General features: G+C 41.8%; 1 protein-coding gene across 2 annotated transcripts in view; it reads left to right on the top strand.

Moving 5' to 3' along the window:
- Positions 1-12,383, top strand: part of STMN4 (stathmin 4) — a 43,965-nt gene that overhangs the window by 17,847 nt on the left and 13,735 nt on the right. For both annotated transcript variants that reach the window (XM_088152509.1, XM_088152507.1), the window contains one exon: positions 5,610-5,681. The gene's annotated coding sequence lies outside the window, so the exon portion shown is untranslated. The remainder of the gene's footprint in view (positions 1-5,609; positions 5,682-12,383) is intronic.

Raw genomic sequence — 12,383 nt, 5'->3', positions numbered from 1 at the left:
GTGGGGGTGAGACACTGAGATGATCTCAACAGCTAATGTTTACATAATAGTGAGTCATATGATAGTGACATCAGATCATTTCTTATTTTACAGGCACCCCTCCTAACAATACTTTCAATTCTTTCCGGCAAGAAACTACGTAATCAGTACAGTACCTTCAACATTGATGTTACAGTCATCCAGATCCAGTAAATACCCTAGCATCTCATTCTGCATCGATTCCTAATAGTCTTTGAAAGAACCATTCAGATGAAAGCAACCAGGGTATATAAATATGATTTGCTGCCCAGTATCTTAAAGAAAGCATGTAATTCTGTATTGACAAAGTTGCAAAAATAACAGTAAAAATCTAACAGGTTTTTTAGATGAGCAGCTTTTAGAGTCCTTCCCCATTGGTGAGTTGAAGTGCTATCCACCCAATTTTGTGTGAGCAGAAAACCGGACTGGCATAAAACTGGTGGTTCCTAATGCTGATCCCTCTCCTGCCTCTTTCATCTTTGTTCCGAATCACTGCCAGTCCCCTAGTTCCCCTCCAAGTAGTGGCATCTGCAGGGAGGAGTCAAAATCAGCACATACCAAAGGGTGGGACTTGCATCATGACTCTTTCCATCTGTCAGCCCTTTGAGGTAGTCCAGACAAGAAGCACCAACCAAGAGTACTAGCTCTATCTTTATTGTAAGGTTATAGTTACAGAATCTTGCAAGTCTGAAAGTTCCTCTCCCCTCCCTTACTTTTATTCTCCTGAAAACTAGGGAGAATCCCTTCTGAGATGCTTTCACCACCCTCACCCCTCCTTCAGACTCAGATTTTGTTTATCAGACCATTGCCTAGGCTGTGGCTCTTCCTTCTGTCTCCCAAGGTCATTCCCACATACTGTTACATCACCTGCCTTCTTGCTGAATTGACGTACTCCCCTAAGACTAATGCATCCAAGGTAATAGATGAACAACTTAACCAATTTTACCCAACTTGAAGTTGCCTTGGATATTAGAATATAACTGTCTCATTTGTGGGATGGAGTTGAGGCAACTATGGGAATACAGCAGAGAAAAAGATGTTGCCAGGGCATCTGGACCTTGTGGTTAAATGCATGTGAGGAAAGGCCTGGAAAGTTATAAGCCAAAAGATCTTTTGGAAGTATTCCATTGTTTCCTTCCTAATGGCTTTTCTGTATAAGAAAAAAGACAGCAAGACGTGGGTGGAAACAGAAGGTTTTAAAAGAAAGACAACATAATAATAAGGATTCTCTATAGGAGGGTTTGGTGGTGGCTGATGGGCTGGGAGATGCAGCTCAGCCTCCAAACCTTCCAAGGCTGGTTTTCCATCTTTTTCTCATCATATTCTTCCTCTTCTTCTCACCTTTTAGCTGCCATGATATATCAAGCGACAGTAACACAATCTGGATCTTCTAGCTGAATATTTGTGAAAAGAAAAATAATCTATTAAGGGAAAGAACTTCTGTTCCTAAAGTCTAGATTCTTGCTGTAGGAGGGCTATTGATTTAGTTGTCAAGATTATACATCACTATTAGGCACAGAGAGGCTGACTTCACACACTATACTATCAATGTGGTCTGTTTAGCTTTGATTTAGCTAAACCCAGGCAGTTTTGATGCATTCAATAAAACATCCTTAAGCAAAACATGGCTTAATGTGACGTAATGTGGGTGACCATATACTCCTGAAAGAGAGTTGACTATTTTATAAAATGACCCCAAAATGAGAAGCCATTCTAAATGGATCTGCTAGGCTTAAATCCATATCACCAGATAAATAGGACCTTTCCTTTCAACAAAAAGTATTGCCTTCCATATAGATTTATTACTGATTGACTGACAACATGTATACCTTGCCTTTCTTCTAAGGAGGTAAAGGTGGTATCCACTGAAGCTATCCTGCATTTTACCTGCACAACAAATGTGGCTTATGAAGTAGGCTGGACTGGAGAGAGCGATCAGCCCAAAATCATCCAGCAAGCACTATGATTGAGTGGGGACTTGACTTTAGATCTCCCCAGATTCATTCAACATTTTAGCCATTAAGTCACCTGATCTCGCTCAGTTGTAGCAGTCATATTGAGTTGCAACAACCCTATCTTGATCTTCCTGGCTCCCACAGGTCATGGGGCAGAATCAAGCTTCCCCTTGCTGCTTCAGGCTGGAAAGAAGAAAAAGGAATAAGGGTTCCCATGACCATTTCCATAAGATTAATAGAGTTACAATTGAGCACAGATGTTCCAGCTAGGCTGGGCTTGCACAACGTTTTAGAGTTGGGTAAAATGGGATTGGGCAATTTGTGTGTGTTTTGAATTAGAATATTAAGCCACAGTATGGTGTTTTGTTTTGTTTTTTGACATAGCAGAGTATGTGAACAGAACAACTGTGGTTTGTTAACCAGAGTTTAGTCTTCAATTTGTTTGTGAACCAAGTGTCTAAGTTGCAGACTGGTAAGCTCTAGGCCTGAGTATTGCCTACACACGTTCCCTCTTAGTAATTCTATGGGATGATCTTCAGTCTAGCGTTTCCACACATGGTGATATCAGAACAACTTCACAGAATGTTCATAACGTTCAGAAATATTTAAATGAACAGACAGCTCTATTGGCAGGGCGGCTTCTCTAAGAAAAAGAAAAAAGAAAAAAAATTTTTGGTGTTGTGGGTTGTATAAAGATCTGGGGAAAAGAAGGGTTGCATACTGTATCCTTGGATGTAAACCAGAGGGTAGTCATGATACCTAAGGAATGTATGAACTTTGCTAGACCAGACTATTAGATCCATCTAATTCATTGCTCAATTTTCAGTAGCAGCCCTTTAAATAGTTTTGAGAAGTTAAACAGCATGAAGGAAGTAATCTAGTCCTCTGCTTTTGAACATAACATTCCAATTACTCTGGGAAGCAATCTTGACCTGGTTAGCTAAGAAGGGGAAAAAGTGGGTAAGGTCAAAGAGGAATTGGAATTTAAACAGCATACCTTTCTATTCAACTCTCACAGAGGTTCTCACGGATCTCACAGAGAACCTCTGAATCACTGAGCAGAGATGGCTGGAGTTTTCAGTAGGTTTCATCCCTAAAGTCAGAGCAAACTTGTTGGCAATAAATTCCCCACAAATAAGATATTCTGTGATATATTGACTCTATACATTGGAATTTAACGTGCATAAAAGTATTGGTTGGGCGCTTCCCCCCAAAAGTGCAGAAATGACACAGTTGGATACACTTGAGTAGTACACATACCTGAGGATACATATATACACCTGTACATACAAAGAAAGGTATGACTTTATATTCTTCTAAATGTGCAGGAATATCTTTGTGAATCTGCAGGCAGGAAAGTTCATCAGCTTGCATCCTTTTGGTAAACAAGAATATTATGCACAAATTGAGGTAACAACTGGACATTTCAGTTGCATTATCATGGACACAATTGTACTAATGTCTTTCATGAGAAAATCAGCATATTGGATGAGTCATCAAAATCATACCACTAGTTTGGTGGTTACTAGTTTGGGGGGTACCAGTGGGTTTAACAACAACACTATCTCTTTGTTTTTCCTTGTGTATGTGTGTTTTTATTATTTTGGTCTATTTTTAAGCTTCTCCTGCTAAATTCATTTCTTAATTTAATTTCTCTCCTAATTAGGATTGCTTTTTTAAAAAAATGCATTCGCTCTTAAACTTAACCTTATTATATGGACAACAGCAAGAGATAATGTTTATCTCCACGCTCATAGTTAATAGCACAGTGGTATATCTGGTCTATTAGAGTCATCAGCTGGTAAATGTATTTTACAGAAGGAAGGAACCAGATGCCCTTTAAATACTTAGGGCTACAAATCTTATCATTTGTGGCATAGCCAAAAGAATTCTTCCCCAAAAATATTGGAACTCTAGTCCAGAACATCTAGCAGGCACCAAACGACTTGGTCCTGATTTTTATTGTACAGCCAAATTGTGGTTATGAGCTTGAGCTGAATTTCTTGAATTGTGGAAAAGGAGAAGGGAAGGATACATTTGATCATTGACGAAAAAAATCATATAAGTTTAATGTTTACCAATAAAAGCCATTTTTTTCTGAGACTGACAAATACTATATCTTTTCTGTTTTTGACATTTCGTACCAGTGATCTGTATTTTAGACAGTAAGCGTAAGTTCATAAACAGTAAGAACTACAAAAAAGCATGGATATCCCCCAAATATCTGTTCAGTATAATGGTATTGGTCACACTTGTGGATGACCTCTGGTGGGAGCAAGATGGGATGGTGCACTGATCCTTGCTATCCTCGATTTTTCAGCAGCTTTCAATACCATCAACTATGCTATCCTTCTAGACCAGTTCTAGGGGTTAGGAGTACAATGTTATGTTGGTTCTTCTCCTTCCTCTGGGGTCCATTTGAGTTGGTGTTGATTGGGGGGGGGGAGATCTGCCCCACGGCCCCTCTTATGTGAGGTGCCTCGGAGCTTAACTCTCTCCCCACTCCTGTTTAATCTACATGAAGCTGGTGGTTGAGGTATCATCAATATACTGATAATTTTCAGCTGTATGTTCTGCCCCTGCTGGACCAAGAGATGGTGTGGAAGCTCTGTCTCATTGCTGGAGACTGTGGGGGTCTGGATGGGGATGAACAGACTTCAGCAAAACCCTAGCCAGATGGAGTGGCTTTGGGTGTTAGGGCCTCTTGGATCTGGGGATTTTCCACCCTTAGTTCTGGATGGGGCTGCACTACCCCAGACAGCACTGGTGTGCAATTTGTAGGCCCTCCTGGATTCAAAACTCCTGTCTTTTGCACAGCTTCATGTTGTATACCAATTGTGTCCCTTCCTGGATCAGGGGCATTGCGCTCCATCATTCATGTCTGATCACCTCCCAAGTGGATTACTGCAATGCATTCTACATGGGGCTGCTCTTGAAGAACATCCAGAAGCTACATTTGCTCCAGAGTACAGCGACACAGGCAATTATGGGGGTGTCTCACTTTGCCCATGTTTCAACTTTGCTCCATGAGCTGCACTGGCTTCCAGTTTGCTTCTGGGTGCAATTCAAAGTACTGGTTGTTACCTTTAAAGCCCTACATGGCATGGGGCCAGCGTATTTGAGGAACCACCTTACTCCCATGATTTCCACTCATCTCATTAGGTTGGGCAGGAGGGGCATACTCTGGGTCCCATCTATTAGGGATTGTCATCTAGTGGGACCCAGGAGGTGCACCTTTTCTGTAGCTGTTCCTGCCCTCTGGAACACCATATTGCCCAAGGTTCAGCTGGCCCTGACTTGTCTCACCTTTCAGAAAGCCTTGAAGACCGGGTTTTTTTCCCAGGTAGGGGGCCAGGAGAGTAATAGAGCTCATGCTATTGGTGAGTGGTATGTTCAGGAGTCATTTTGTGTTAGTTGGCTGGAACAGTATTTTTTAATTTTTTAATATACTTTGCATTTTTATTGAGTTTTCATTCCTGTTAGCTGCCCAGAGTCATATTGGTGACTTGGACAGTCATATAAATTGATATAAATAAAAAATAAATAAATAACCATATTTAGCAGGTATGCAAATCATGTAAGATATATAAAGTCATATACTGTATGCAGCAATTCTGACAAATGCTCTTAAAATAGGTTTGCTGTGGAGCTGTGACTGCTGAGATGTCCTTAACCCAGAATTTCCCATGCTCTCATCCTCCATAGCATGTAAGTGCACTATATGTAATGTTACATACTATAAGTGGGTGTGTTCACACAAACAATTAAAAGCCAAACTTAGGTTAACAATTTATTATGGCTGGTTTGGTTTGGCTCATACAACACGCTAAGACAAGGGATGGTTTTCCACAACATGCTAAATGATTAACTGCCCAAGTCCATTTTAGCTTATTATAGTGAGTAGGGTGAACTCAGCCAATAAATGCATTAAAAAACAACAACAACCAAATTCCATTCCCACTTCAGCCAACTTCGCCCTAAAAGAAAATACAGAATTATAAAATAAAGCCCCTTTTTCCTCCAAAGATCCTCAATCTTGACTTGAAGAGATTCTTCCTGGATAAAGATGTAGAAATGCAAATTTCCAGTCCAAGCGTAACTCCCCCTCCCCTGTAATTAGCTTGGATAACAATGGGTTTGCTCTAGAGGATGGAAGCTTGTCTTGGCAGCCCTGGTGTGGGTGGCTTAGATTTCCTATGGTACATCCCTTTGAAGCAGGGATGCTGCGTTTCCTTCTTCATCTGAAGAAAATCACATCTTTTGTGTGACATCATCCCCAACCCACCTGGCTCATCGAGAGATTACTCAGGCAGTTCCTTCTTCCCAAGAAGATGCTGCCCAATCAGCTGCCCCATGACCACAGCCAATCAGCTGGCTCAGAGATGATGTCATGGTGTGAACTTGGCAGCCTGGTGGATGCTAAGTGGATCTTTTAGCATCACTCCCTGAACGGAAGCAAACGAGAAGCTGGGAGCGGCTGAACCAAGCATCGGACTTAAAAAGAGGTAAGTGCAGCAGGATTAAGAAAGGTTCCCATTAGGAACTGGGGCTGGGCAGATGGAGGGAAACTTGAAGAAAACAATAAATGTTCTACCAAGTATAGAAATGGTCTCTTGAGAGTTGGATTTTCAAAATGAGGAATATAATAGGGGGGCTAGATACAGGTAAGGCTGTGATGGGCAGGATCCGACCCCAGTCTTGACTTTTGGAGGCCAGTGCTCAAGACTCCAGTCTCTTCTATCTTTGCATCCATATTCTGATCTTCTTTTTCCTCTTTGCATATCTTACATAGTAATGTCTGTTTTAGTACTTTCATATACACATTCTGTCTCTGCATCTTGCTATCCTTTTATCAGTGACATTATTCTCCCTCCATTTCTGAATGTTTAATACTTTCTTCTTTTCTTTTTCTTTCTTCACCCTGTGCCGACACAGTATATGCAATCAAAACAGATTTCTTTTTTCTCCCCAGCCCTCAAAGTCCCTTGTCCCCCCCTCCTCCACAACACTTTCTTGTTGTACATGATTCTATTTTTAACAATTCACATAGTAAGACATAACTGCTTCTTATTAGTTGTTGTAATATGTATAATACACTTCACATAACCTGATTAGTGTCCTGTGATGCAATATAAAATCTGGAGCCCTTGGGATGCTGGGCTGAGAGAGATCAGTAATTTGGGAACAGCAACATTGTGGAAAACAGCTTCCAGACAGCAACAATTAAATCTGGTGACACCTTGAAGACAAACATTTATATGGCAGAAGCTTTCATGAAGTGGAGTTCATTTAGAGACAATGCCCCCAAGTCTGTGCGAGCATATATTGTAATAGATGTGTTAATCTTAAATGCCATAAGACTCTCAGTTTTTCTGCAACAGGCAAACAAGGGTATTCTCAGAGAGACAAACAGTGTAGCTTTGAAGATCTTTTAAATCCGGCCATTTTTGCACTGAATGGAGGCACTTTTTTGTTGGGGGCGGGGGCGGGTAGTTACAGAACATTTCTTTCTTTCTCTTCACAGCTATTCCTTCTCTCGCAAATTTGCAATGAACTCACCATGATCCAGACAAACTAACAATGGGCAAGGTTGCTTTTGTGGTACAATGCTATCAGAGGGCAGGAAAGCACAGCCAAGACGATGGGATGTAGAATTCAAGTTCCTGAAACATCCTAGTTTTCCCTCTCTTTTATTTCTTTATTGATAGAAAGTTTCTTGCCTTCAATCTGAGTTAGCTATTGCTGAACTCTTTGAAGCCAGAGGAACGGCTGCATAACATTTCCTGTGGTTAAGGGGAGGGCTGCTTTAGCAGTTTTCTAAGCCCATTCCTACCCAGAAAAACCAAGATTAGCTCTTACCCCACCTCTTGAAAAAGCATTTAAGCTTTTTCATGTCTGTCAAAAAATTAGATGTTTTAAAATAGAAGTGGTCAAATTTGGTTGTCTTGGTAGAGAATCTCGCTTGCTTGGATGCAGACTTTTTTCCCCCCAAGGGGAGTATTGGGGACTATTCACAGTCCTCTACAATGGGTACAAAGTTAGCTCTGTTAATTTAGAAATGCTCTTTCTGTGACATGTATGATGACTACATTCCCACATAGCACTAAGTCCTAGTTTCCTCAGGCTAAACGTTGTTAATGTTTATTGACTGAATCCTTCTATAGCAATTGTTCTCCAGATTTAGTTTTTTCTCTGCCTATTGTCCCCCCCCCCCCCGCCCGAAAAAGTACTTCCGACTGCCTCTAGACAGCAACAGACTATTCCAAATCCTTTTGATTCCATTTCTCGGTAGACCTTTCCCAATTCATGCTATGATTCCCTTTTCGCCACAGCTTCCACTGACCCAAATCAGCCCACCTCCACATTATGCTTTTCTTATCCCCAAAGCGCTTGGTTCAGGGTGAAAGATGAAGGGCTTATTACCAGTCAACAATCAGAAGGGTTTTCTTCCTGAAGACTCCGTTTTAACCATCATCAGACAACTTTGGCAAGTATGAAGCATAACAGTGATAAAGGTCCTGGGAGCACGTGCAGAGTGCTTTCCAAATAGCTCTAGGGCAGGAATGAATGATTGGCAATGACATTTGCACACATGGGATGCTTTGATTGGTTGTAGGTTTCCCAACAAGTCACATGTTATCAAATGCAGGTGTACAGGTGAGTGTATCTTTCCTGCCCGCGTTGAAATTCCTCCCATGTGGGTAAAAGCAACAAAAGCAGATTTCTGTGGCATCAGGTAAGTAAGCATAGCACGTTCAGCAGCAGTAGCAGCATCAACCATTTGCTCTCTCCTCCCCTTTCCCTTTATATTTGCAGATAATGTCTATGCTACAGGTAATCTCATGGCAGGAGAGCCATCTTCCTTCCCTTGCTGCTTCCCTACTTTTGATTTTATTGGTGGTCTCAAAAGGAAGGCCAGCCCTCCCTCTTTCCTCCCTCCTAGTCAATCCTTCAAACGCTGAACAAAAACTGCAATTATTTGTCAATGGTGGGTAGAGTATTGCTTGGAAAAGGGGGCGATGCCAAGTTACTGGTAAAAATAGAAATGGAAATGCTTAAAGGAGGGAAAGGAATCACACACACTCATACATGTGTGATGAACCTGTGGTATATTTTTTGAAAAATAGGAATCAGCATTTTTTCCCCTCTCTCTTTCCCTCCCTCATCTGGAGATGAAGGCTGGGAGGCCTCTCCCACTTCCACTGCATTTATCTCAAATGTAAGAGTGTGGGATGAGATAGTTACTGAAGGGGAAGCAACAGCTATTCTCTCTTTGAATTTTTGAATTGTTTTAATATTTTTGGGTGGAAATGGATTCATTTCTTTATTGCCACTGCAGCTCTTGGGCAGGTTCATAGAACCATCAAATAAAAGAATGTAGTAAAAGATAATCTGAAAAGAAAAGGTACAGAGCAAAATCAGAGTAAAAGGAACAGCAGCATAAAGATCTAAAAAGTACAAATGCAGGTTGTTTGGATTAAAAGAGAAAGAAATTAAAAGGATCAACCAAAGAGATGAAGTAAAAGGGTTTCAGTTGGCATTAAAAATGGCATAGCATAAGTAGCAGGATCTTTTTGGGTTATGCCTGTTGTGTTTGGAAATGCATGAGCACTTAGTTTCAGGAGAGTGAAGGGAGACAAGTAATTAAAGAAATAAGCCCATTTTGTACAGATGCAAAATGTCTGTAGGTCCTCCAGCTTGTCCTTTTTGTACAAGGCTGCAGTGTCGGGTCCTCATCATGCCCTCCTCTTTCTGCTCCTCCCTGCCTGCTTTCAGCTGCTGTGAGCTCATCCCACATTATACAGGGCTGTGGCTTCCGCCTCCCTCCCAACGAAGCACCAGAGCATCCCTGGTGAAGCCACTGGCAAGACAGCGGCGCTTCTCTTTGCAAGCCTAGGGCTCACTCCACGGTCCATCTCCCAGACAGCCCCACATCATCCAAGCTGGCTTCTTGATCCAAGAGCTTTCCCGGGAACCAAAGGAAGGGGGGCGGGGGGGGGGTGTCTCAGCAAGAAAGGGGTAGTGGTGAAGAGCGGCTGAGGGCAGATCTCAGTCAGTCCCCAGAGCTACCGGTGAAGGCGTTGAGCACATGATCTCCTAACAAAGGAAAGAAGAGCCGTTGATCCTGGGGGTTGAATAATGTCCACTAATATGCCTTGGATGAAAAGGAAGGGGGCTGCTGGGAAAACCCCACTTTTAGAAATTGAGTCTGCCTTTACATGAAGGGAGAAGAGCTTCTGGAGAATCCTAGATAGGAAGAGGGAAGGAGGGAGGGAGAGAGACAGGGAGACTTGCTATGCTGTGAGGATGAGAGGAATGAAGTTTTGTCTGAAGAACATGTCTTCCAAGTGGAACAGCAGGAATTCTTCTGAGACTGTATGCAAAACTCCACCTTTTTCCATGGTAGGAAACCCCAGTCAAACTCTTGACTTAAGGTTTAGCAAGAGGACTTCTGGGTGTTCTATTTGTTAAGGACTTCAGCTATTGTAATTCAAGCAACTAATAACAAAATTAAATTTATTTTAAAACTAGCATCAATCCTATGAGGCACCATTGTCACTTTCAGGGTCATGGCTCATTCCTGGGACATGTAAAGTTATCATGGGGGAGGGGGAGTGATTTTGAACATGTGCTTCCTCTCCCAAGAACAATCCTCATCAGTTTTGGGAAAGAAATGCAGCATTGTTCCCATACTTAGGTCAATAACTGACTTACACAATGGTTTTTTGGGCAAGCAAGCAACCCTGGAAATGCCCCCCTCCCCCTGCAGCTCAGCAAATTTGAGTTTCTGAATTGCTGAGATCAAATCTAACTGCCTCCTTTGGACCTTTACTCCATAATTCTTTTGTGCTTGCATGGTGCAAATATACTGTATACAAGGAGACCTGGCTGAGAATTCCAGGCACCATTCACAAATGGGATTAATAAAGTTTTTTTTAGGCTGAGAGGGGTCAGTTATCTATCTGTTGATGGAGCTTAAAAGATGGCTGGGAAGAAACCATCTAGTAATAAGTGATGATAGGTTTTTATTGGCCTTATAGTACAAAGTCCAATCTATGTGTCACTTATAGAAATTGATTAAGAGTTCTTTTTCCAACCCACAGTCACTGTAAGCTGGGAAGTTTCTTCTTCACTGCTGCAACCTATTGGGTCTTATGTAATTTGTCAGTGGGATGGTCCTTATGGTTTCACAGAAACTGGGTCAAATGGGCAGGGAATGAATGTATAGAGCACTGCTCTTCTCCAGAGTCTCTTGCTGCAGCATTGGGAAGTATCCATGCATATACATCGAGCTGGTCATTGTTGGAAGCAAGGCGTTAGACTAGATTAGAGGAGATGGACCTTTCACTGGATCTAGAACAGCTCCTGTGTGTCATGTTTATGCAGAACTGAACGATTCTTTCAGCTAGAAATTTGACTACTCCAATACCTTAAACTGGCTTGACTATTAAAAAAAAAATCATTTTCCAATTTCCTTGCTATTCCTCCTCCCTATTACATTATGATCTGATTCATGTAACCATGGTTTGAGGAATAAATTACAATCAGATGGATTTGCACAATATGCTAGGCTGCATTATGGTTCAGCATCACACTTGCACACAGCCTTCTCTGTTTGCCAGCCTTTATTCAAGATCTCCACAGATTACTTAAAGGGCAGGGGCCTAAATTGCTTCTGGGTGGAGCAGCTCCATCTCCTATTTCTTCTGTTGAAAAGGTCCCATTGTTTGAGCTGCATTCTCCCTCCCTGGCTGTGAGTGCTGTGTTCACATACTGGAGTCACCCCAGACATGGTGCCGATGTGTTCCAAGACTGATTCAAACTCTCAGGTGGCTCTGAGTCAGCATTGCCCAGGGCGCTTCTTCTACTCCTTTAAAACAATCTCTGTAATTGAATGAATTCTACATACCTGGCTTGGCTACAGAATGGTTCACATGGGCTTTATTTATTTATAGAATTTATATGGCTGCCCATTGTACATATATAACCCTGGGAAGCTAACAGCAGTCCAAAAAACTATATAATAAAGCCTCTAATCACAAAATAAAAACAAAGTTAAAATAACTGTAATACAATAGCCAGGACACCATAACAGACAACAACACAACTATCTACAGTATATTGGCTCAATTAATATCCCATCCTAGTGCCTGGGGGAAGAGTCAGTCATCATAGCCTTCCAGAAGGCCAGCAGAGTTGGAGTTCTCTGGATTTCAGAGCTTATAGAACTGCTCTATAAGCCAGGTGCCACAACAGTGAAGGCACATCTCCTAGGTCCCACCAGATGATATTATTGAACAGAGGGGGCCTGGAACACCACCATTCTCTTGCATCTGGTGGAATGGGCAGAAACCCTCAGAGAGAGATGATCCTGCAAGTAACCTAGCTCTGTACCATGTAGGCCCGTCA

This window comes from Python bivittatus, unplaced genomic scaffold, assembly GCF_059951505.1.
Source record: "Python bivittatus isolate LINGU-HERP-01145 unplaced genomic scaffold, Pbiv_v1 ctg000690_np1212, whole genome shotgun sequence".
NCBI lineage: Eukaryota > Metazoa > Chordata > Lepidosauria > Squamata > Pythonidae > Python > Python bivittatus.
Note: the sequence above shows the minus strand (reverse complement) of the source record. Positions and strands in the feature narration are given on the sequence as shown.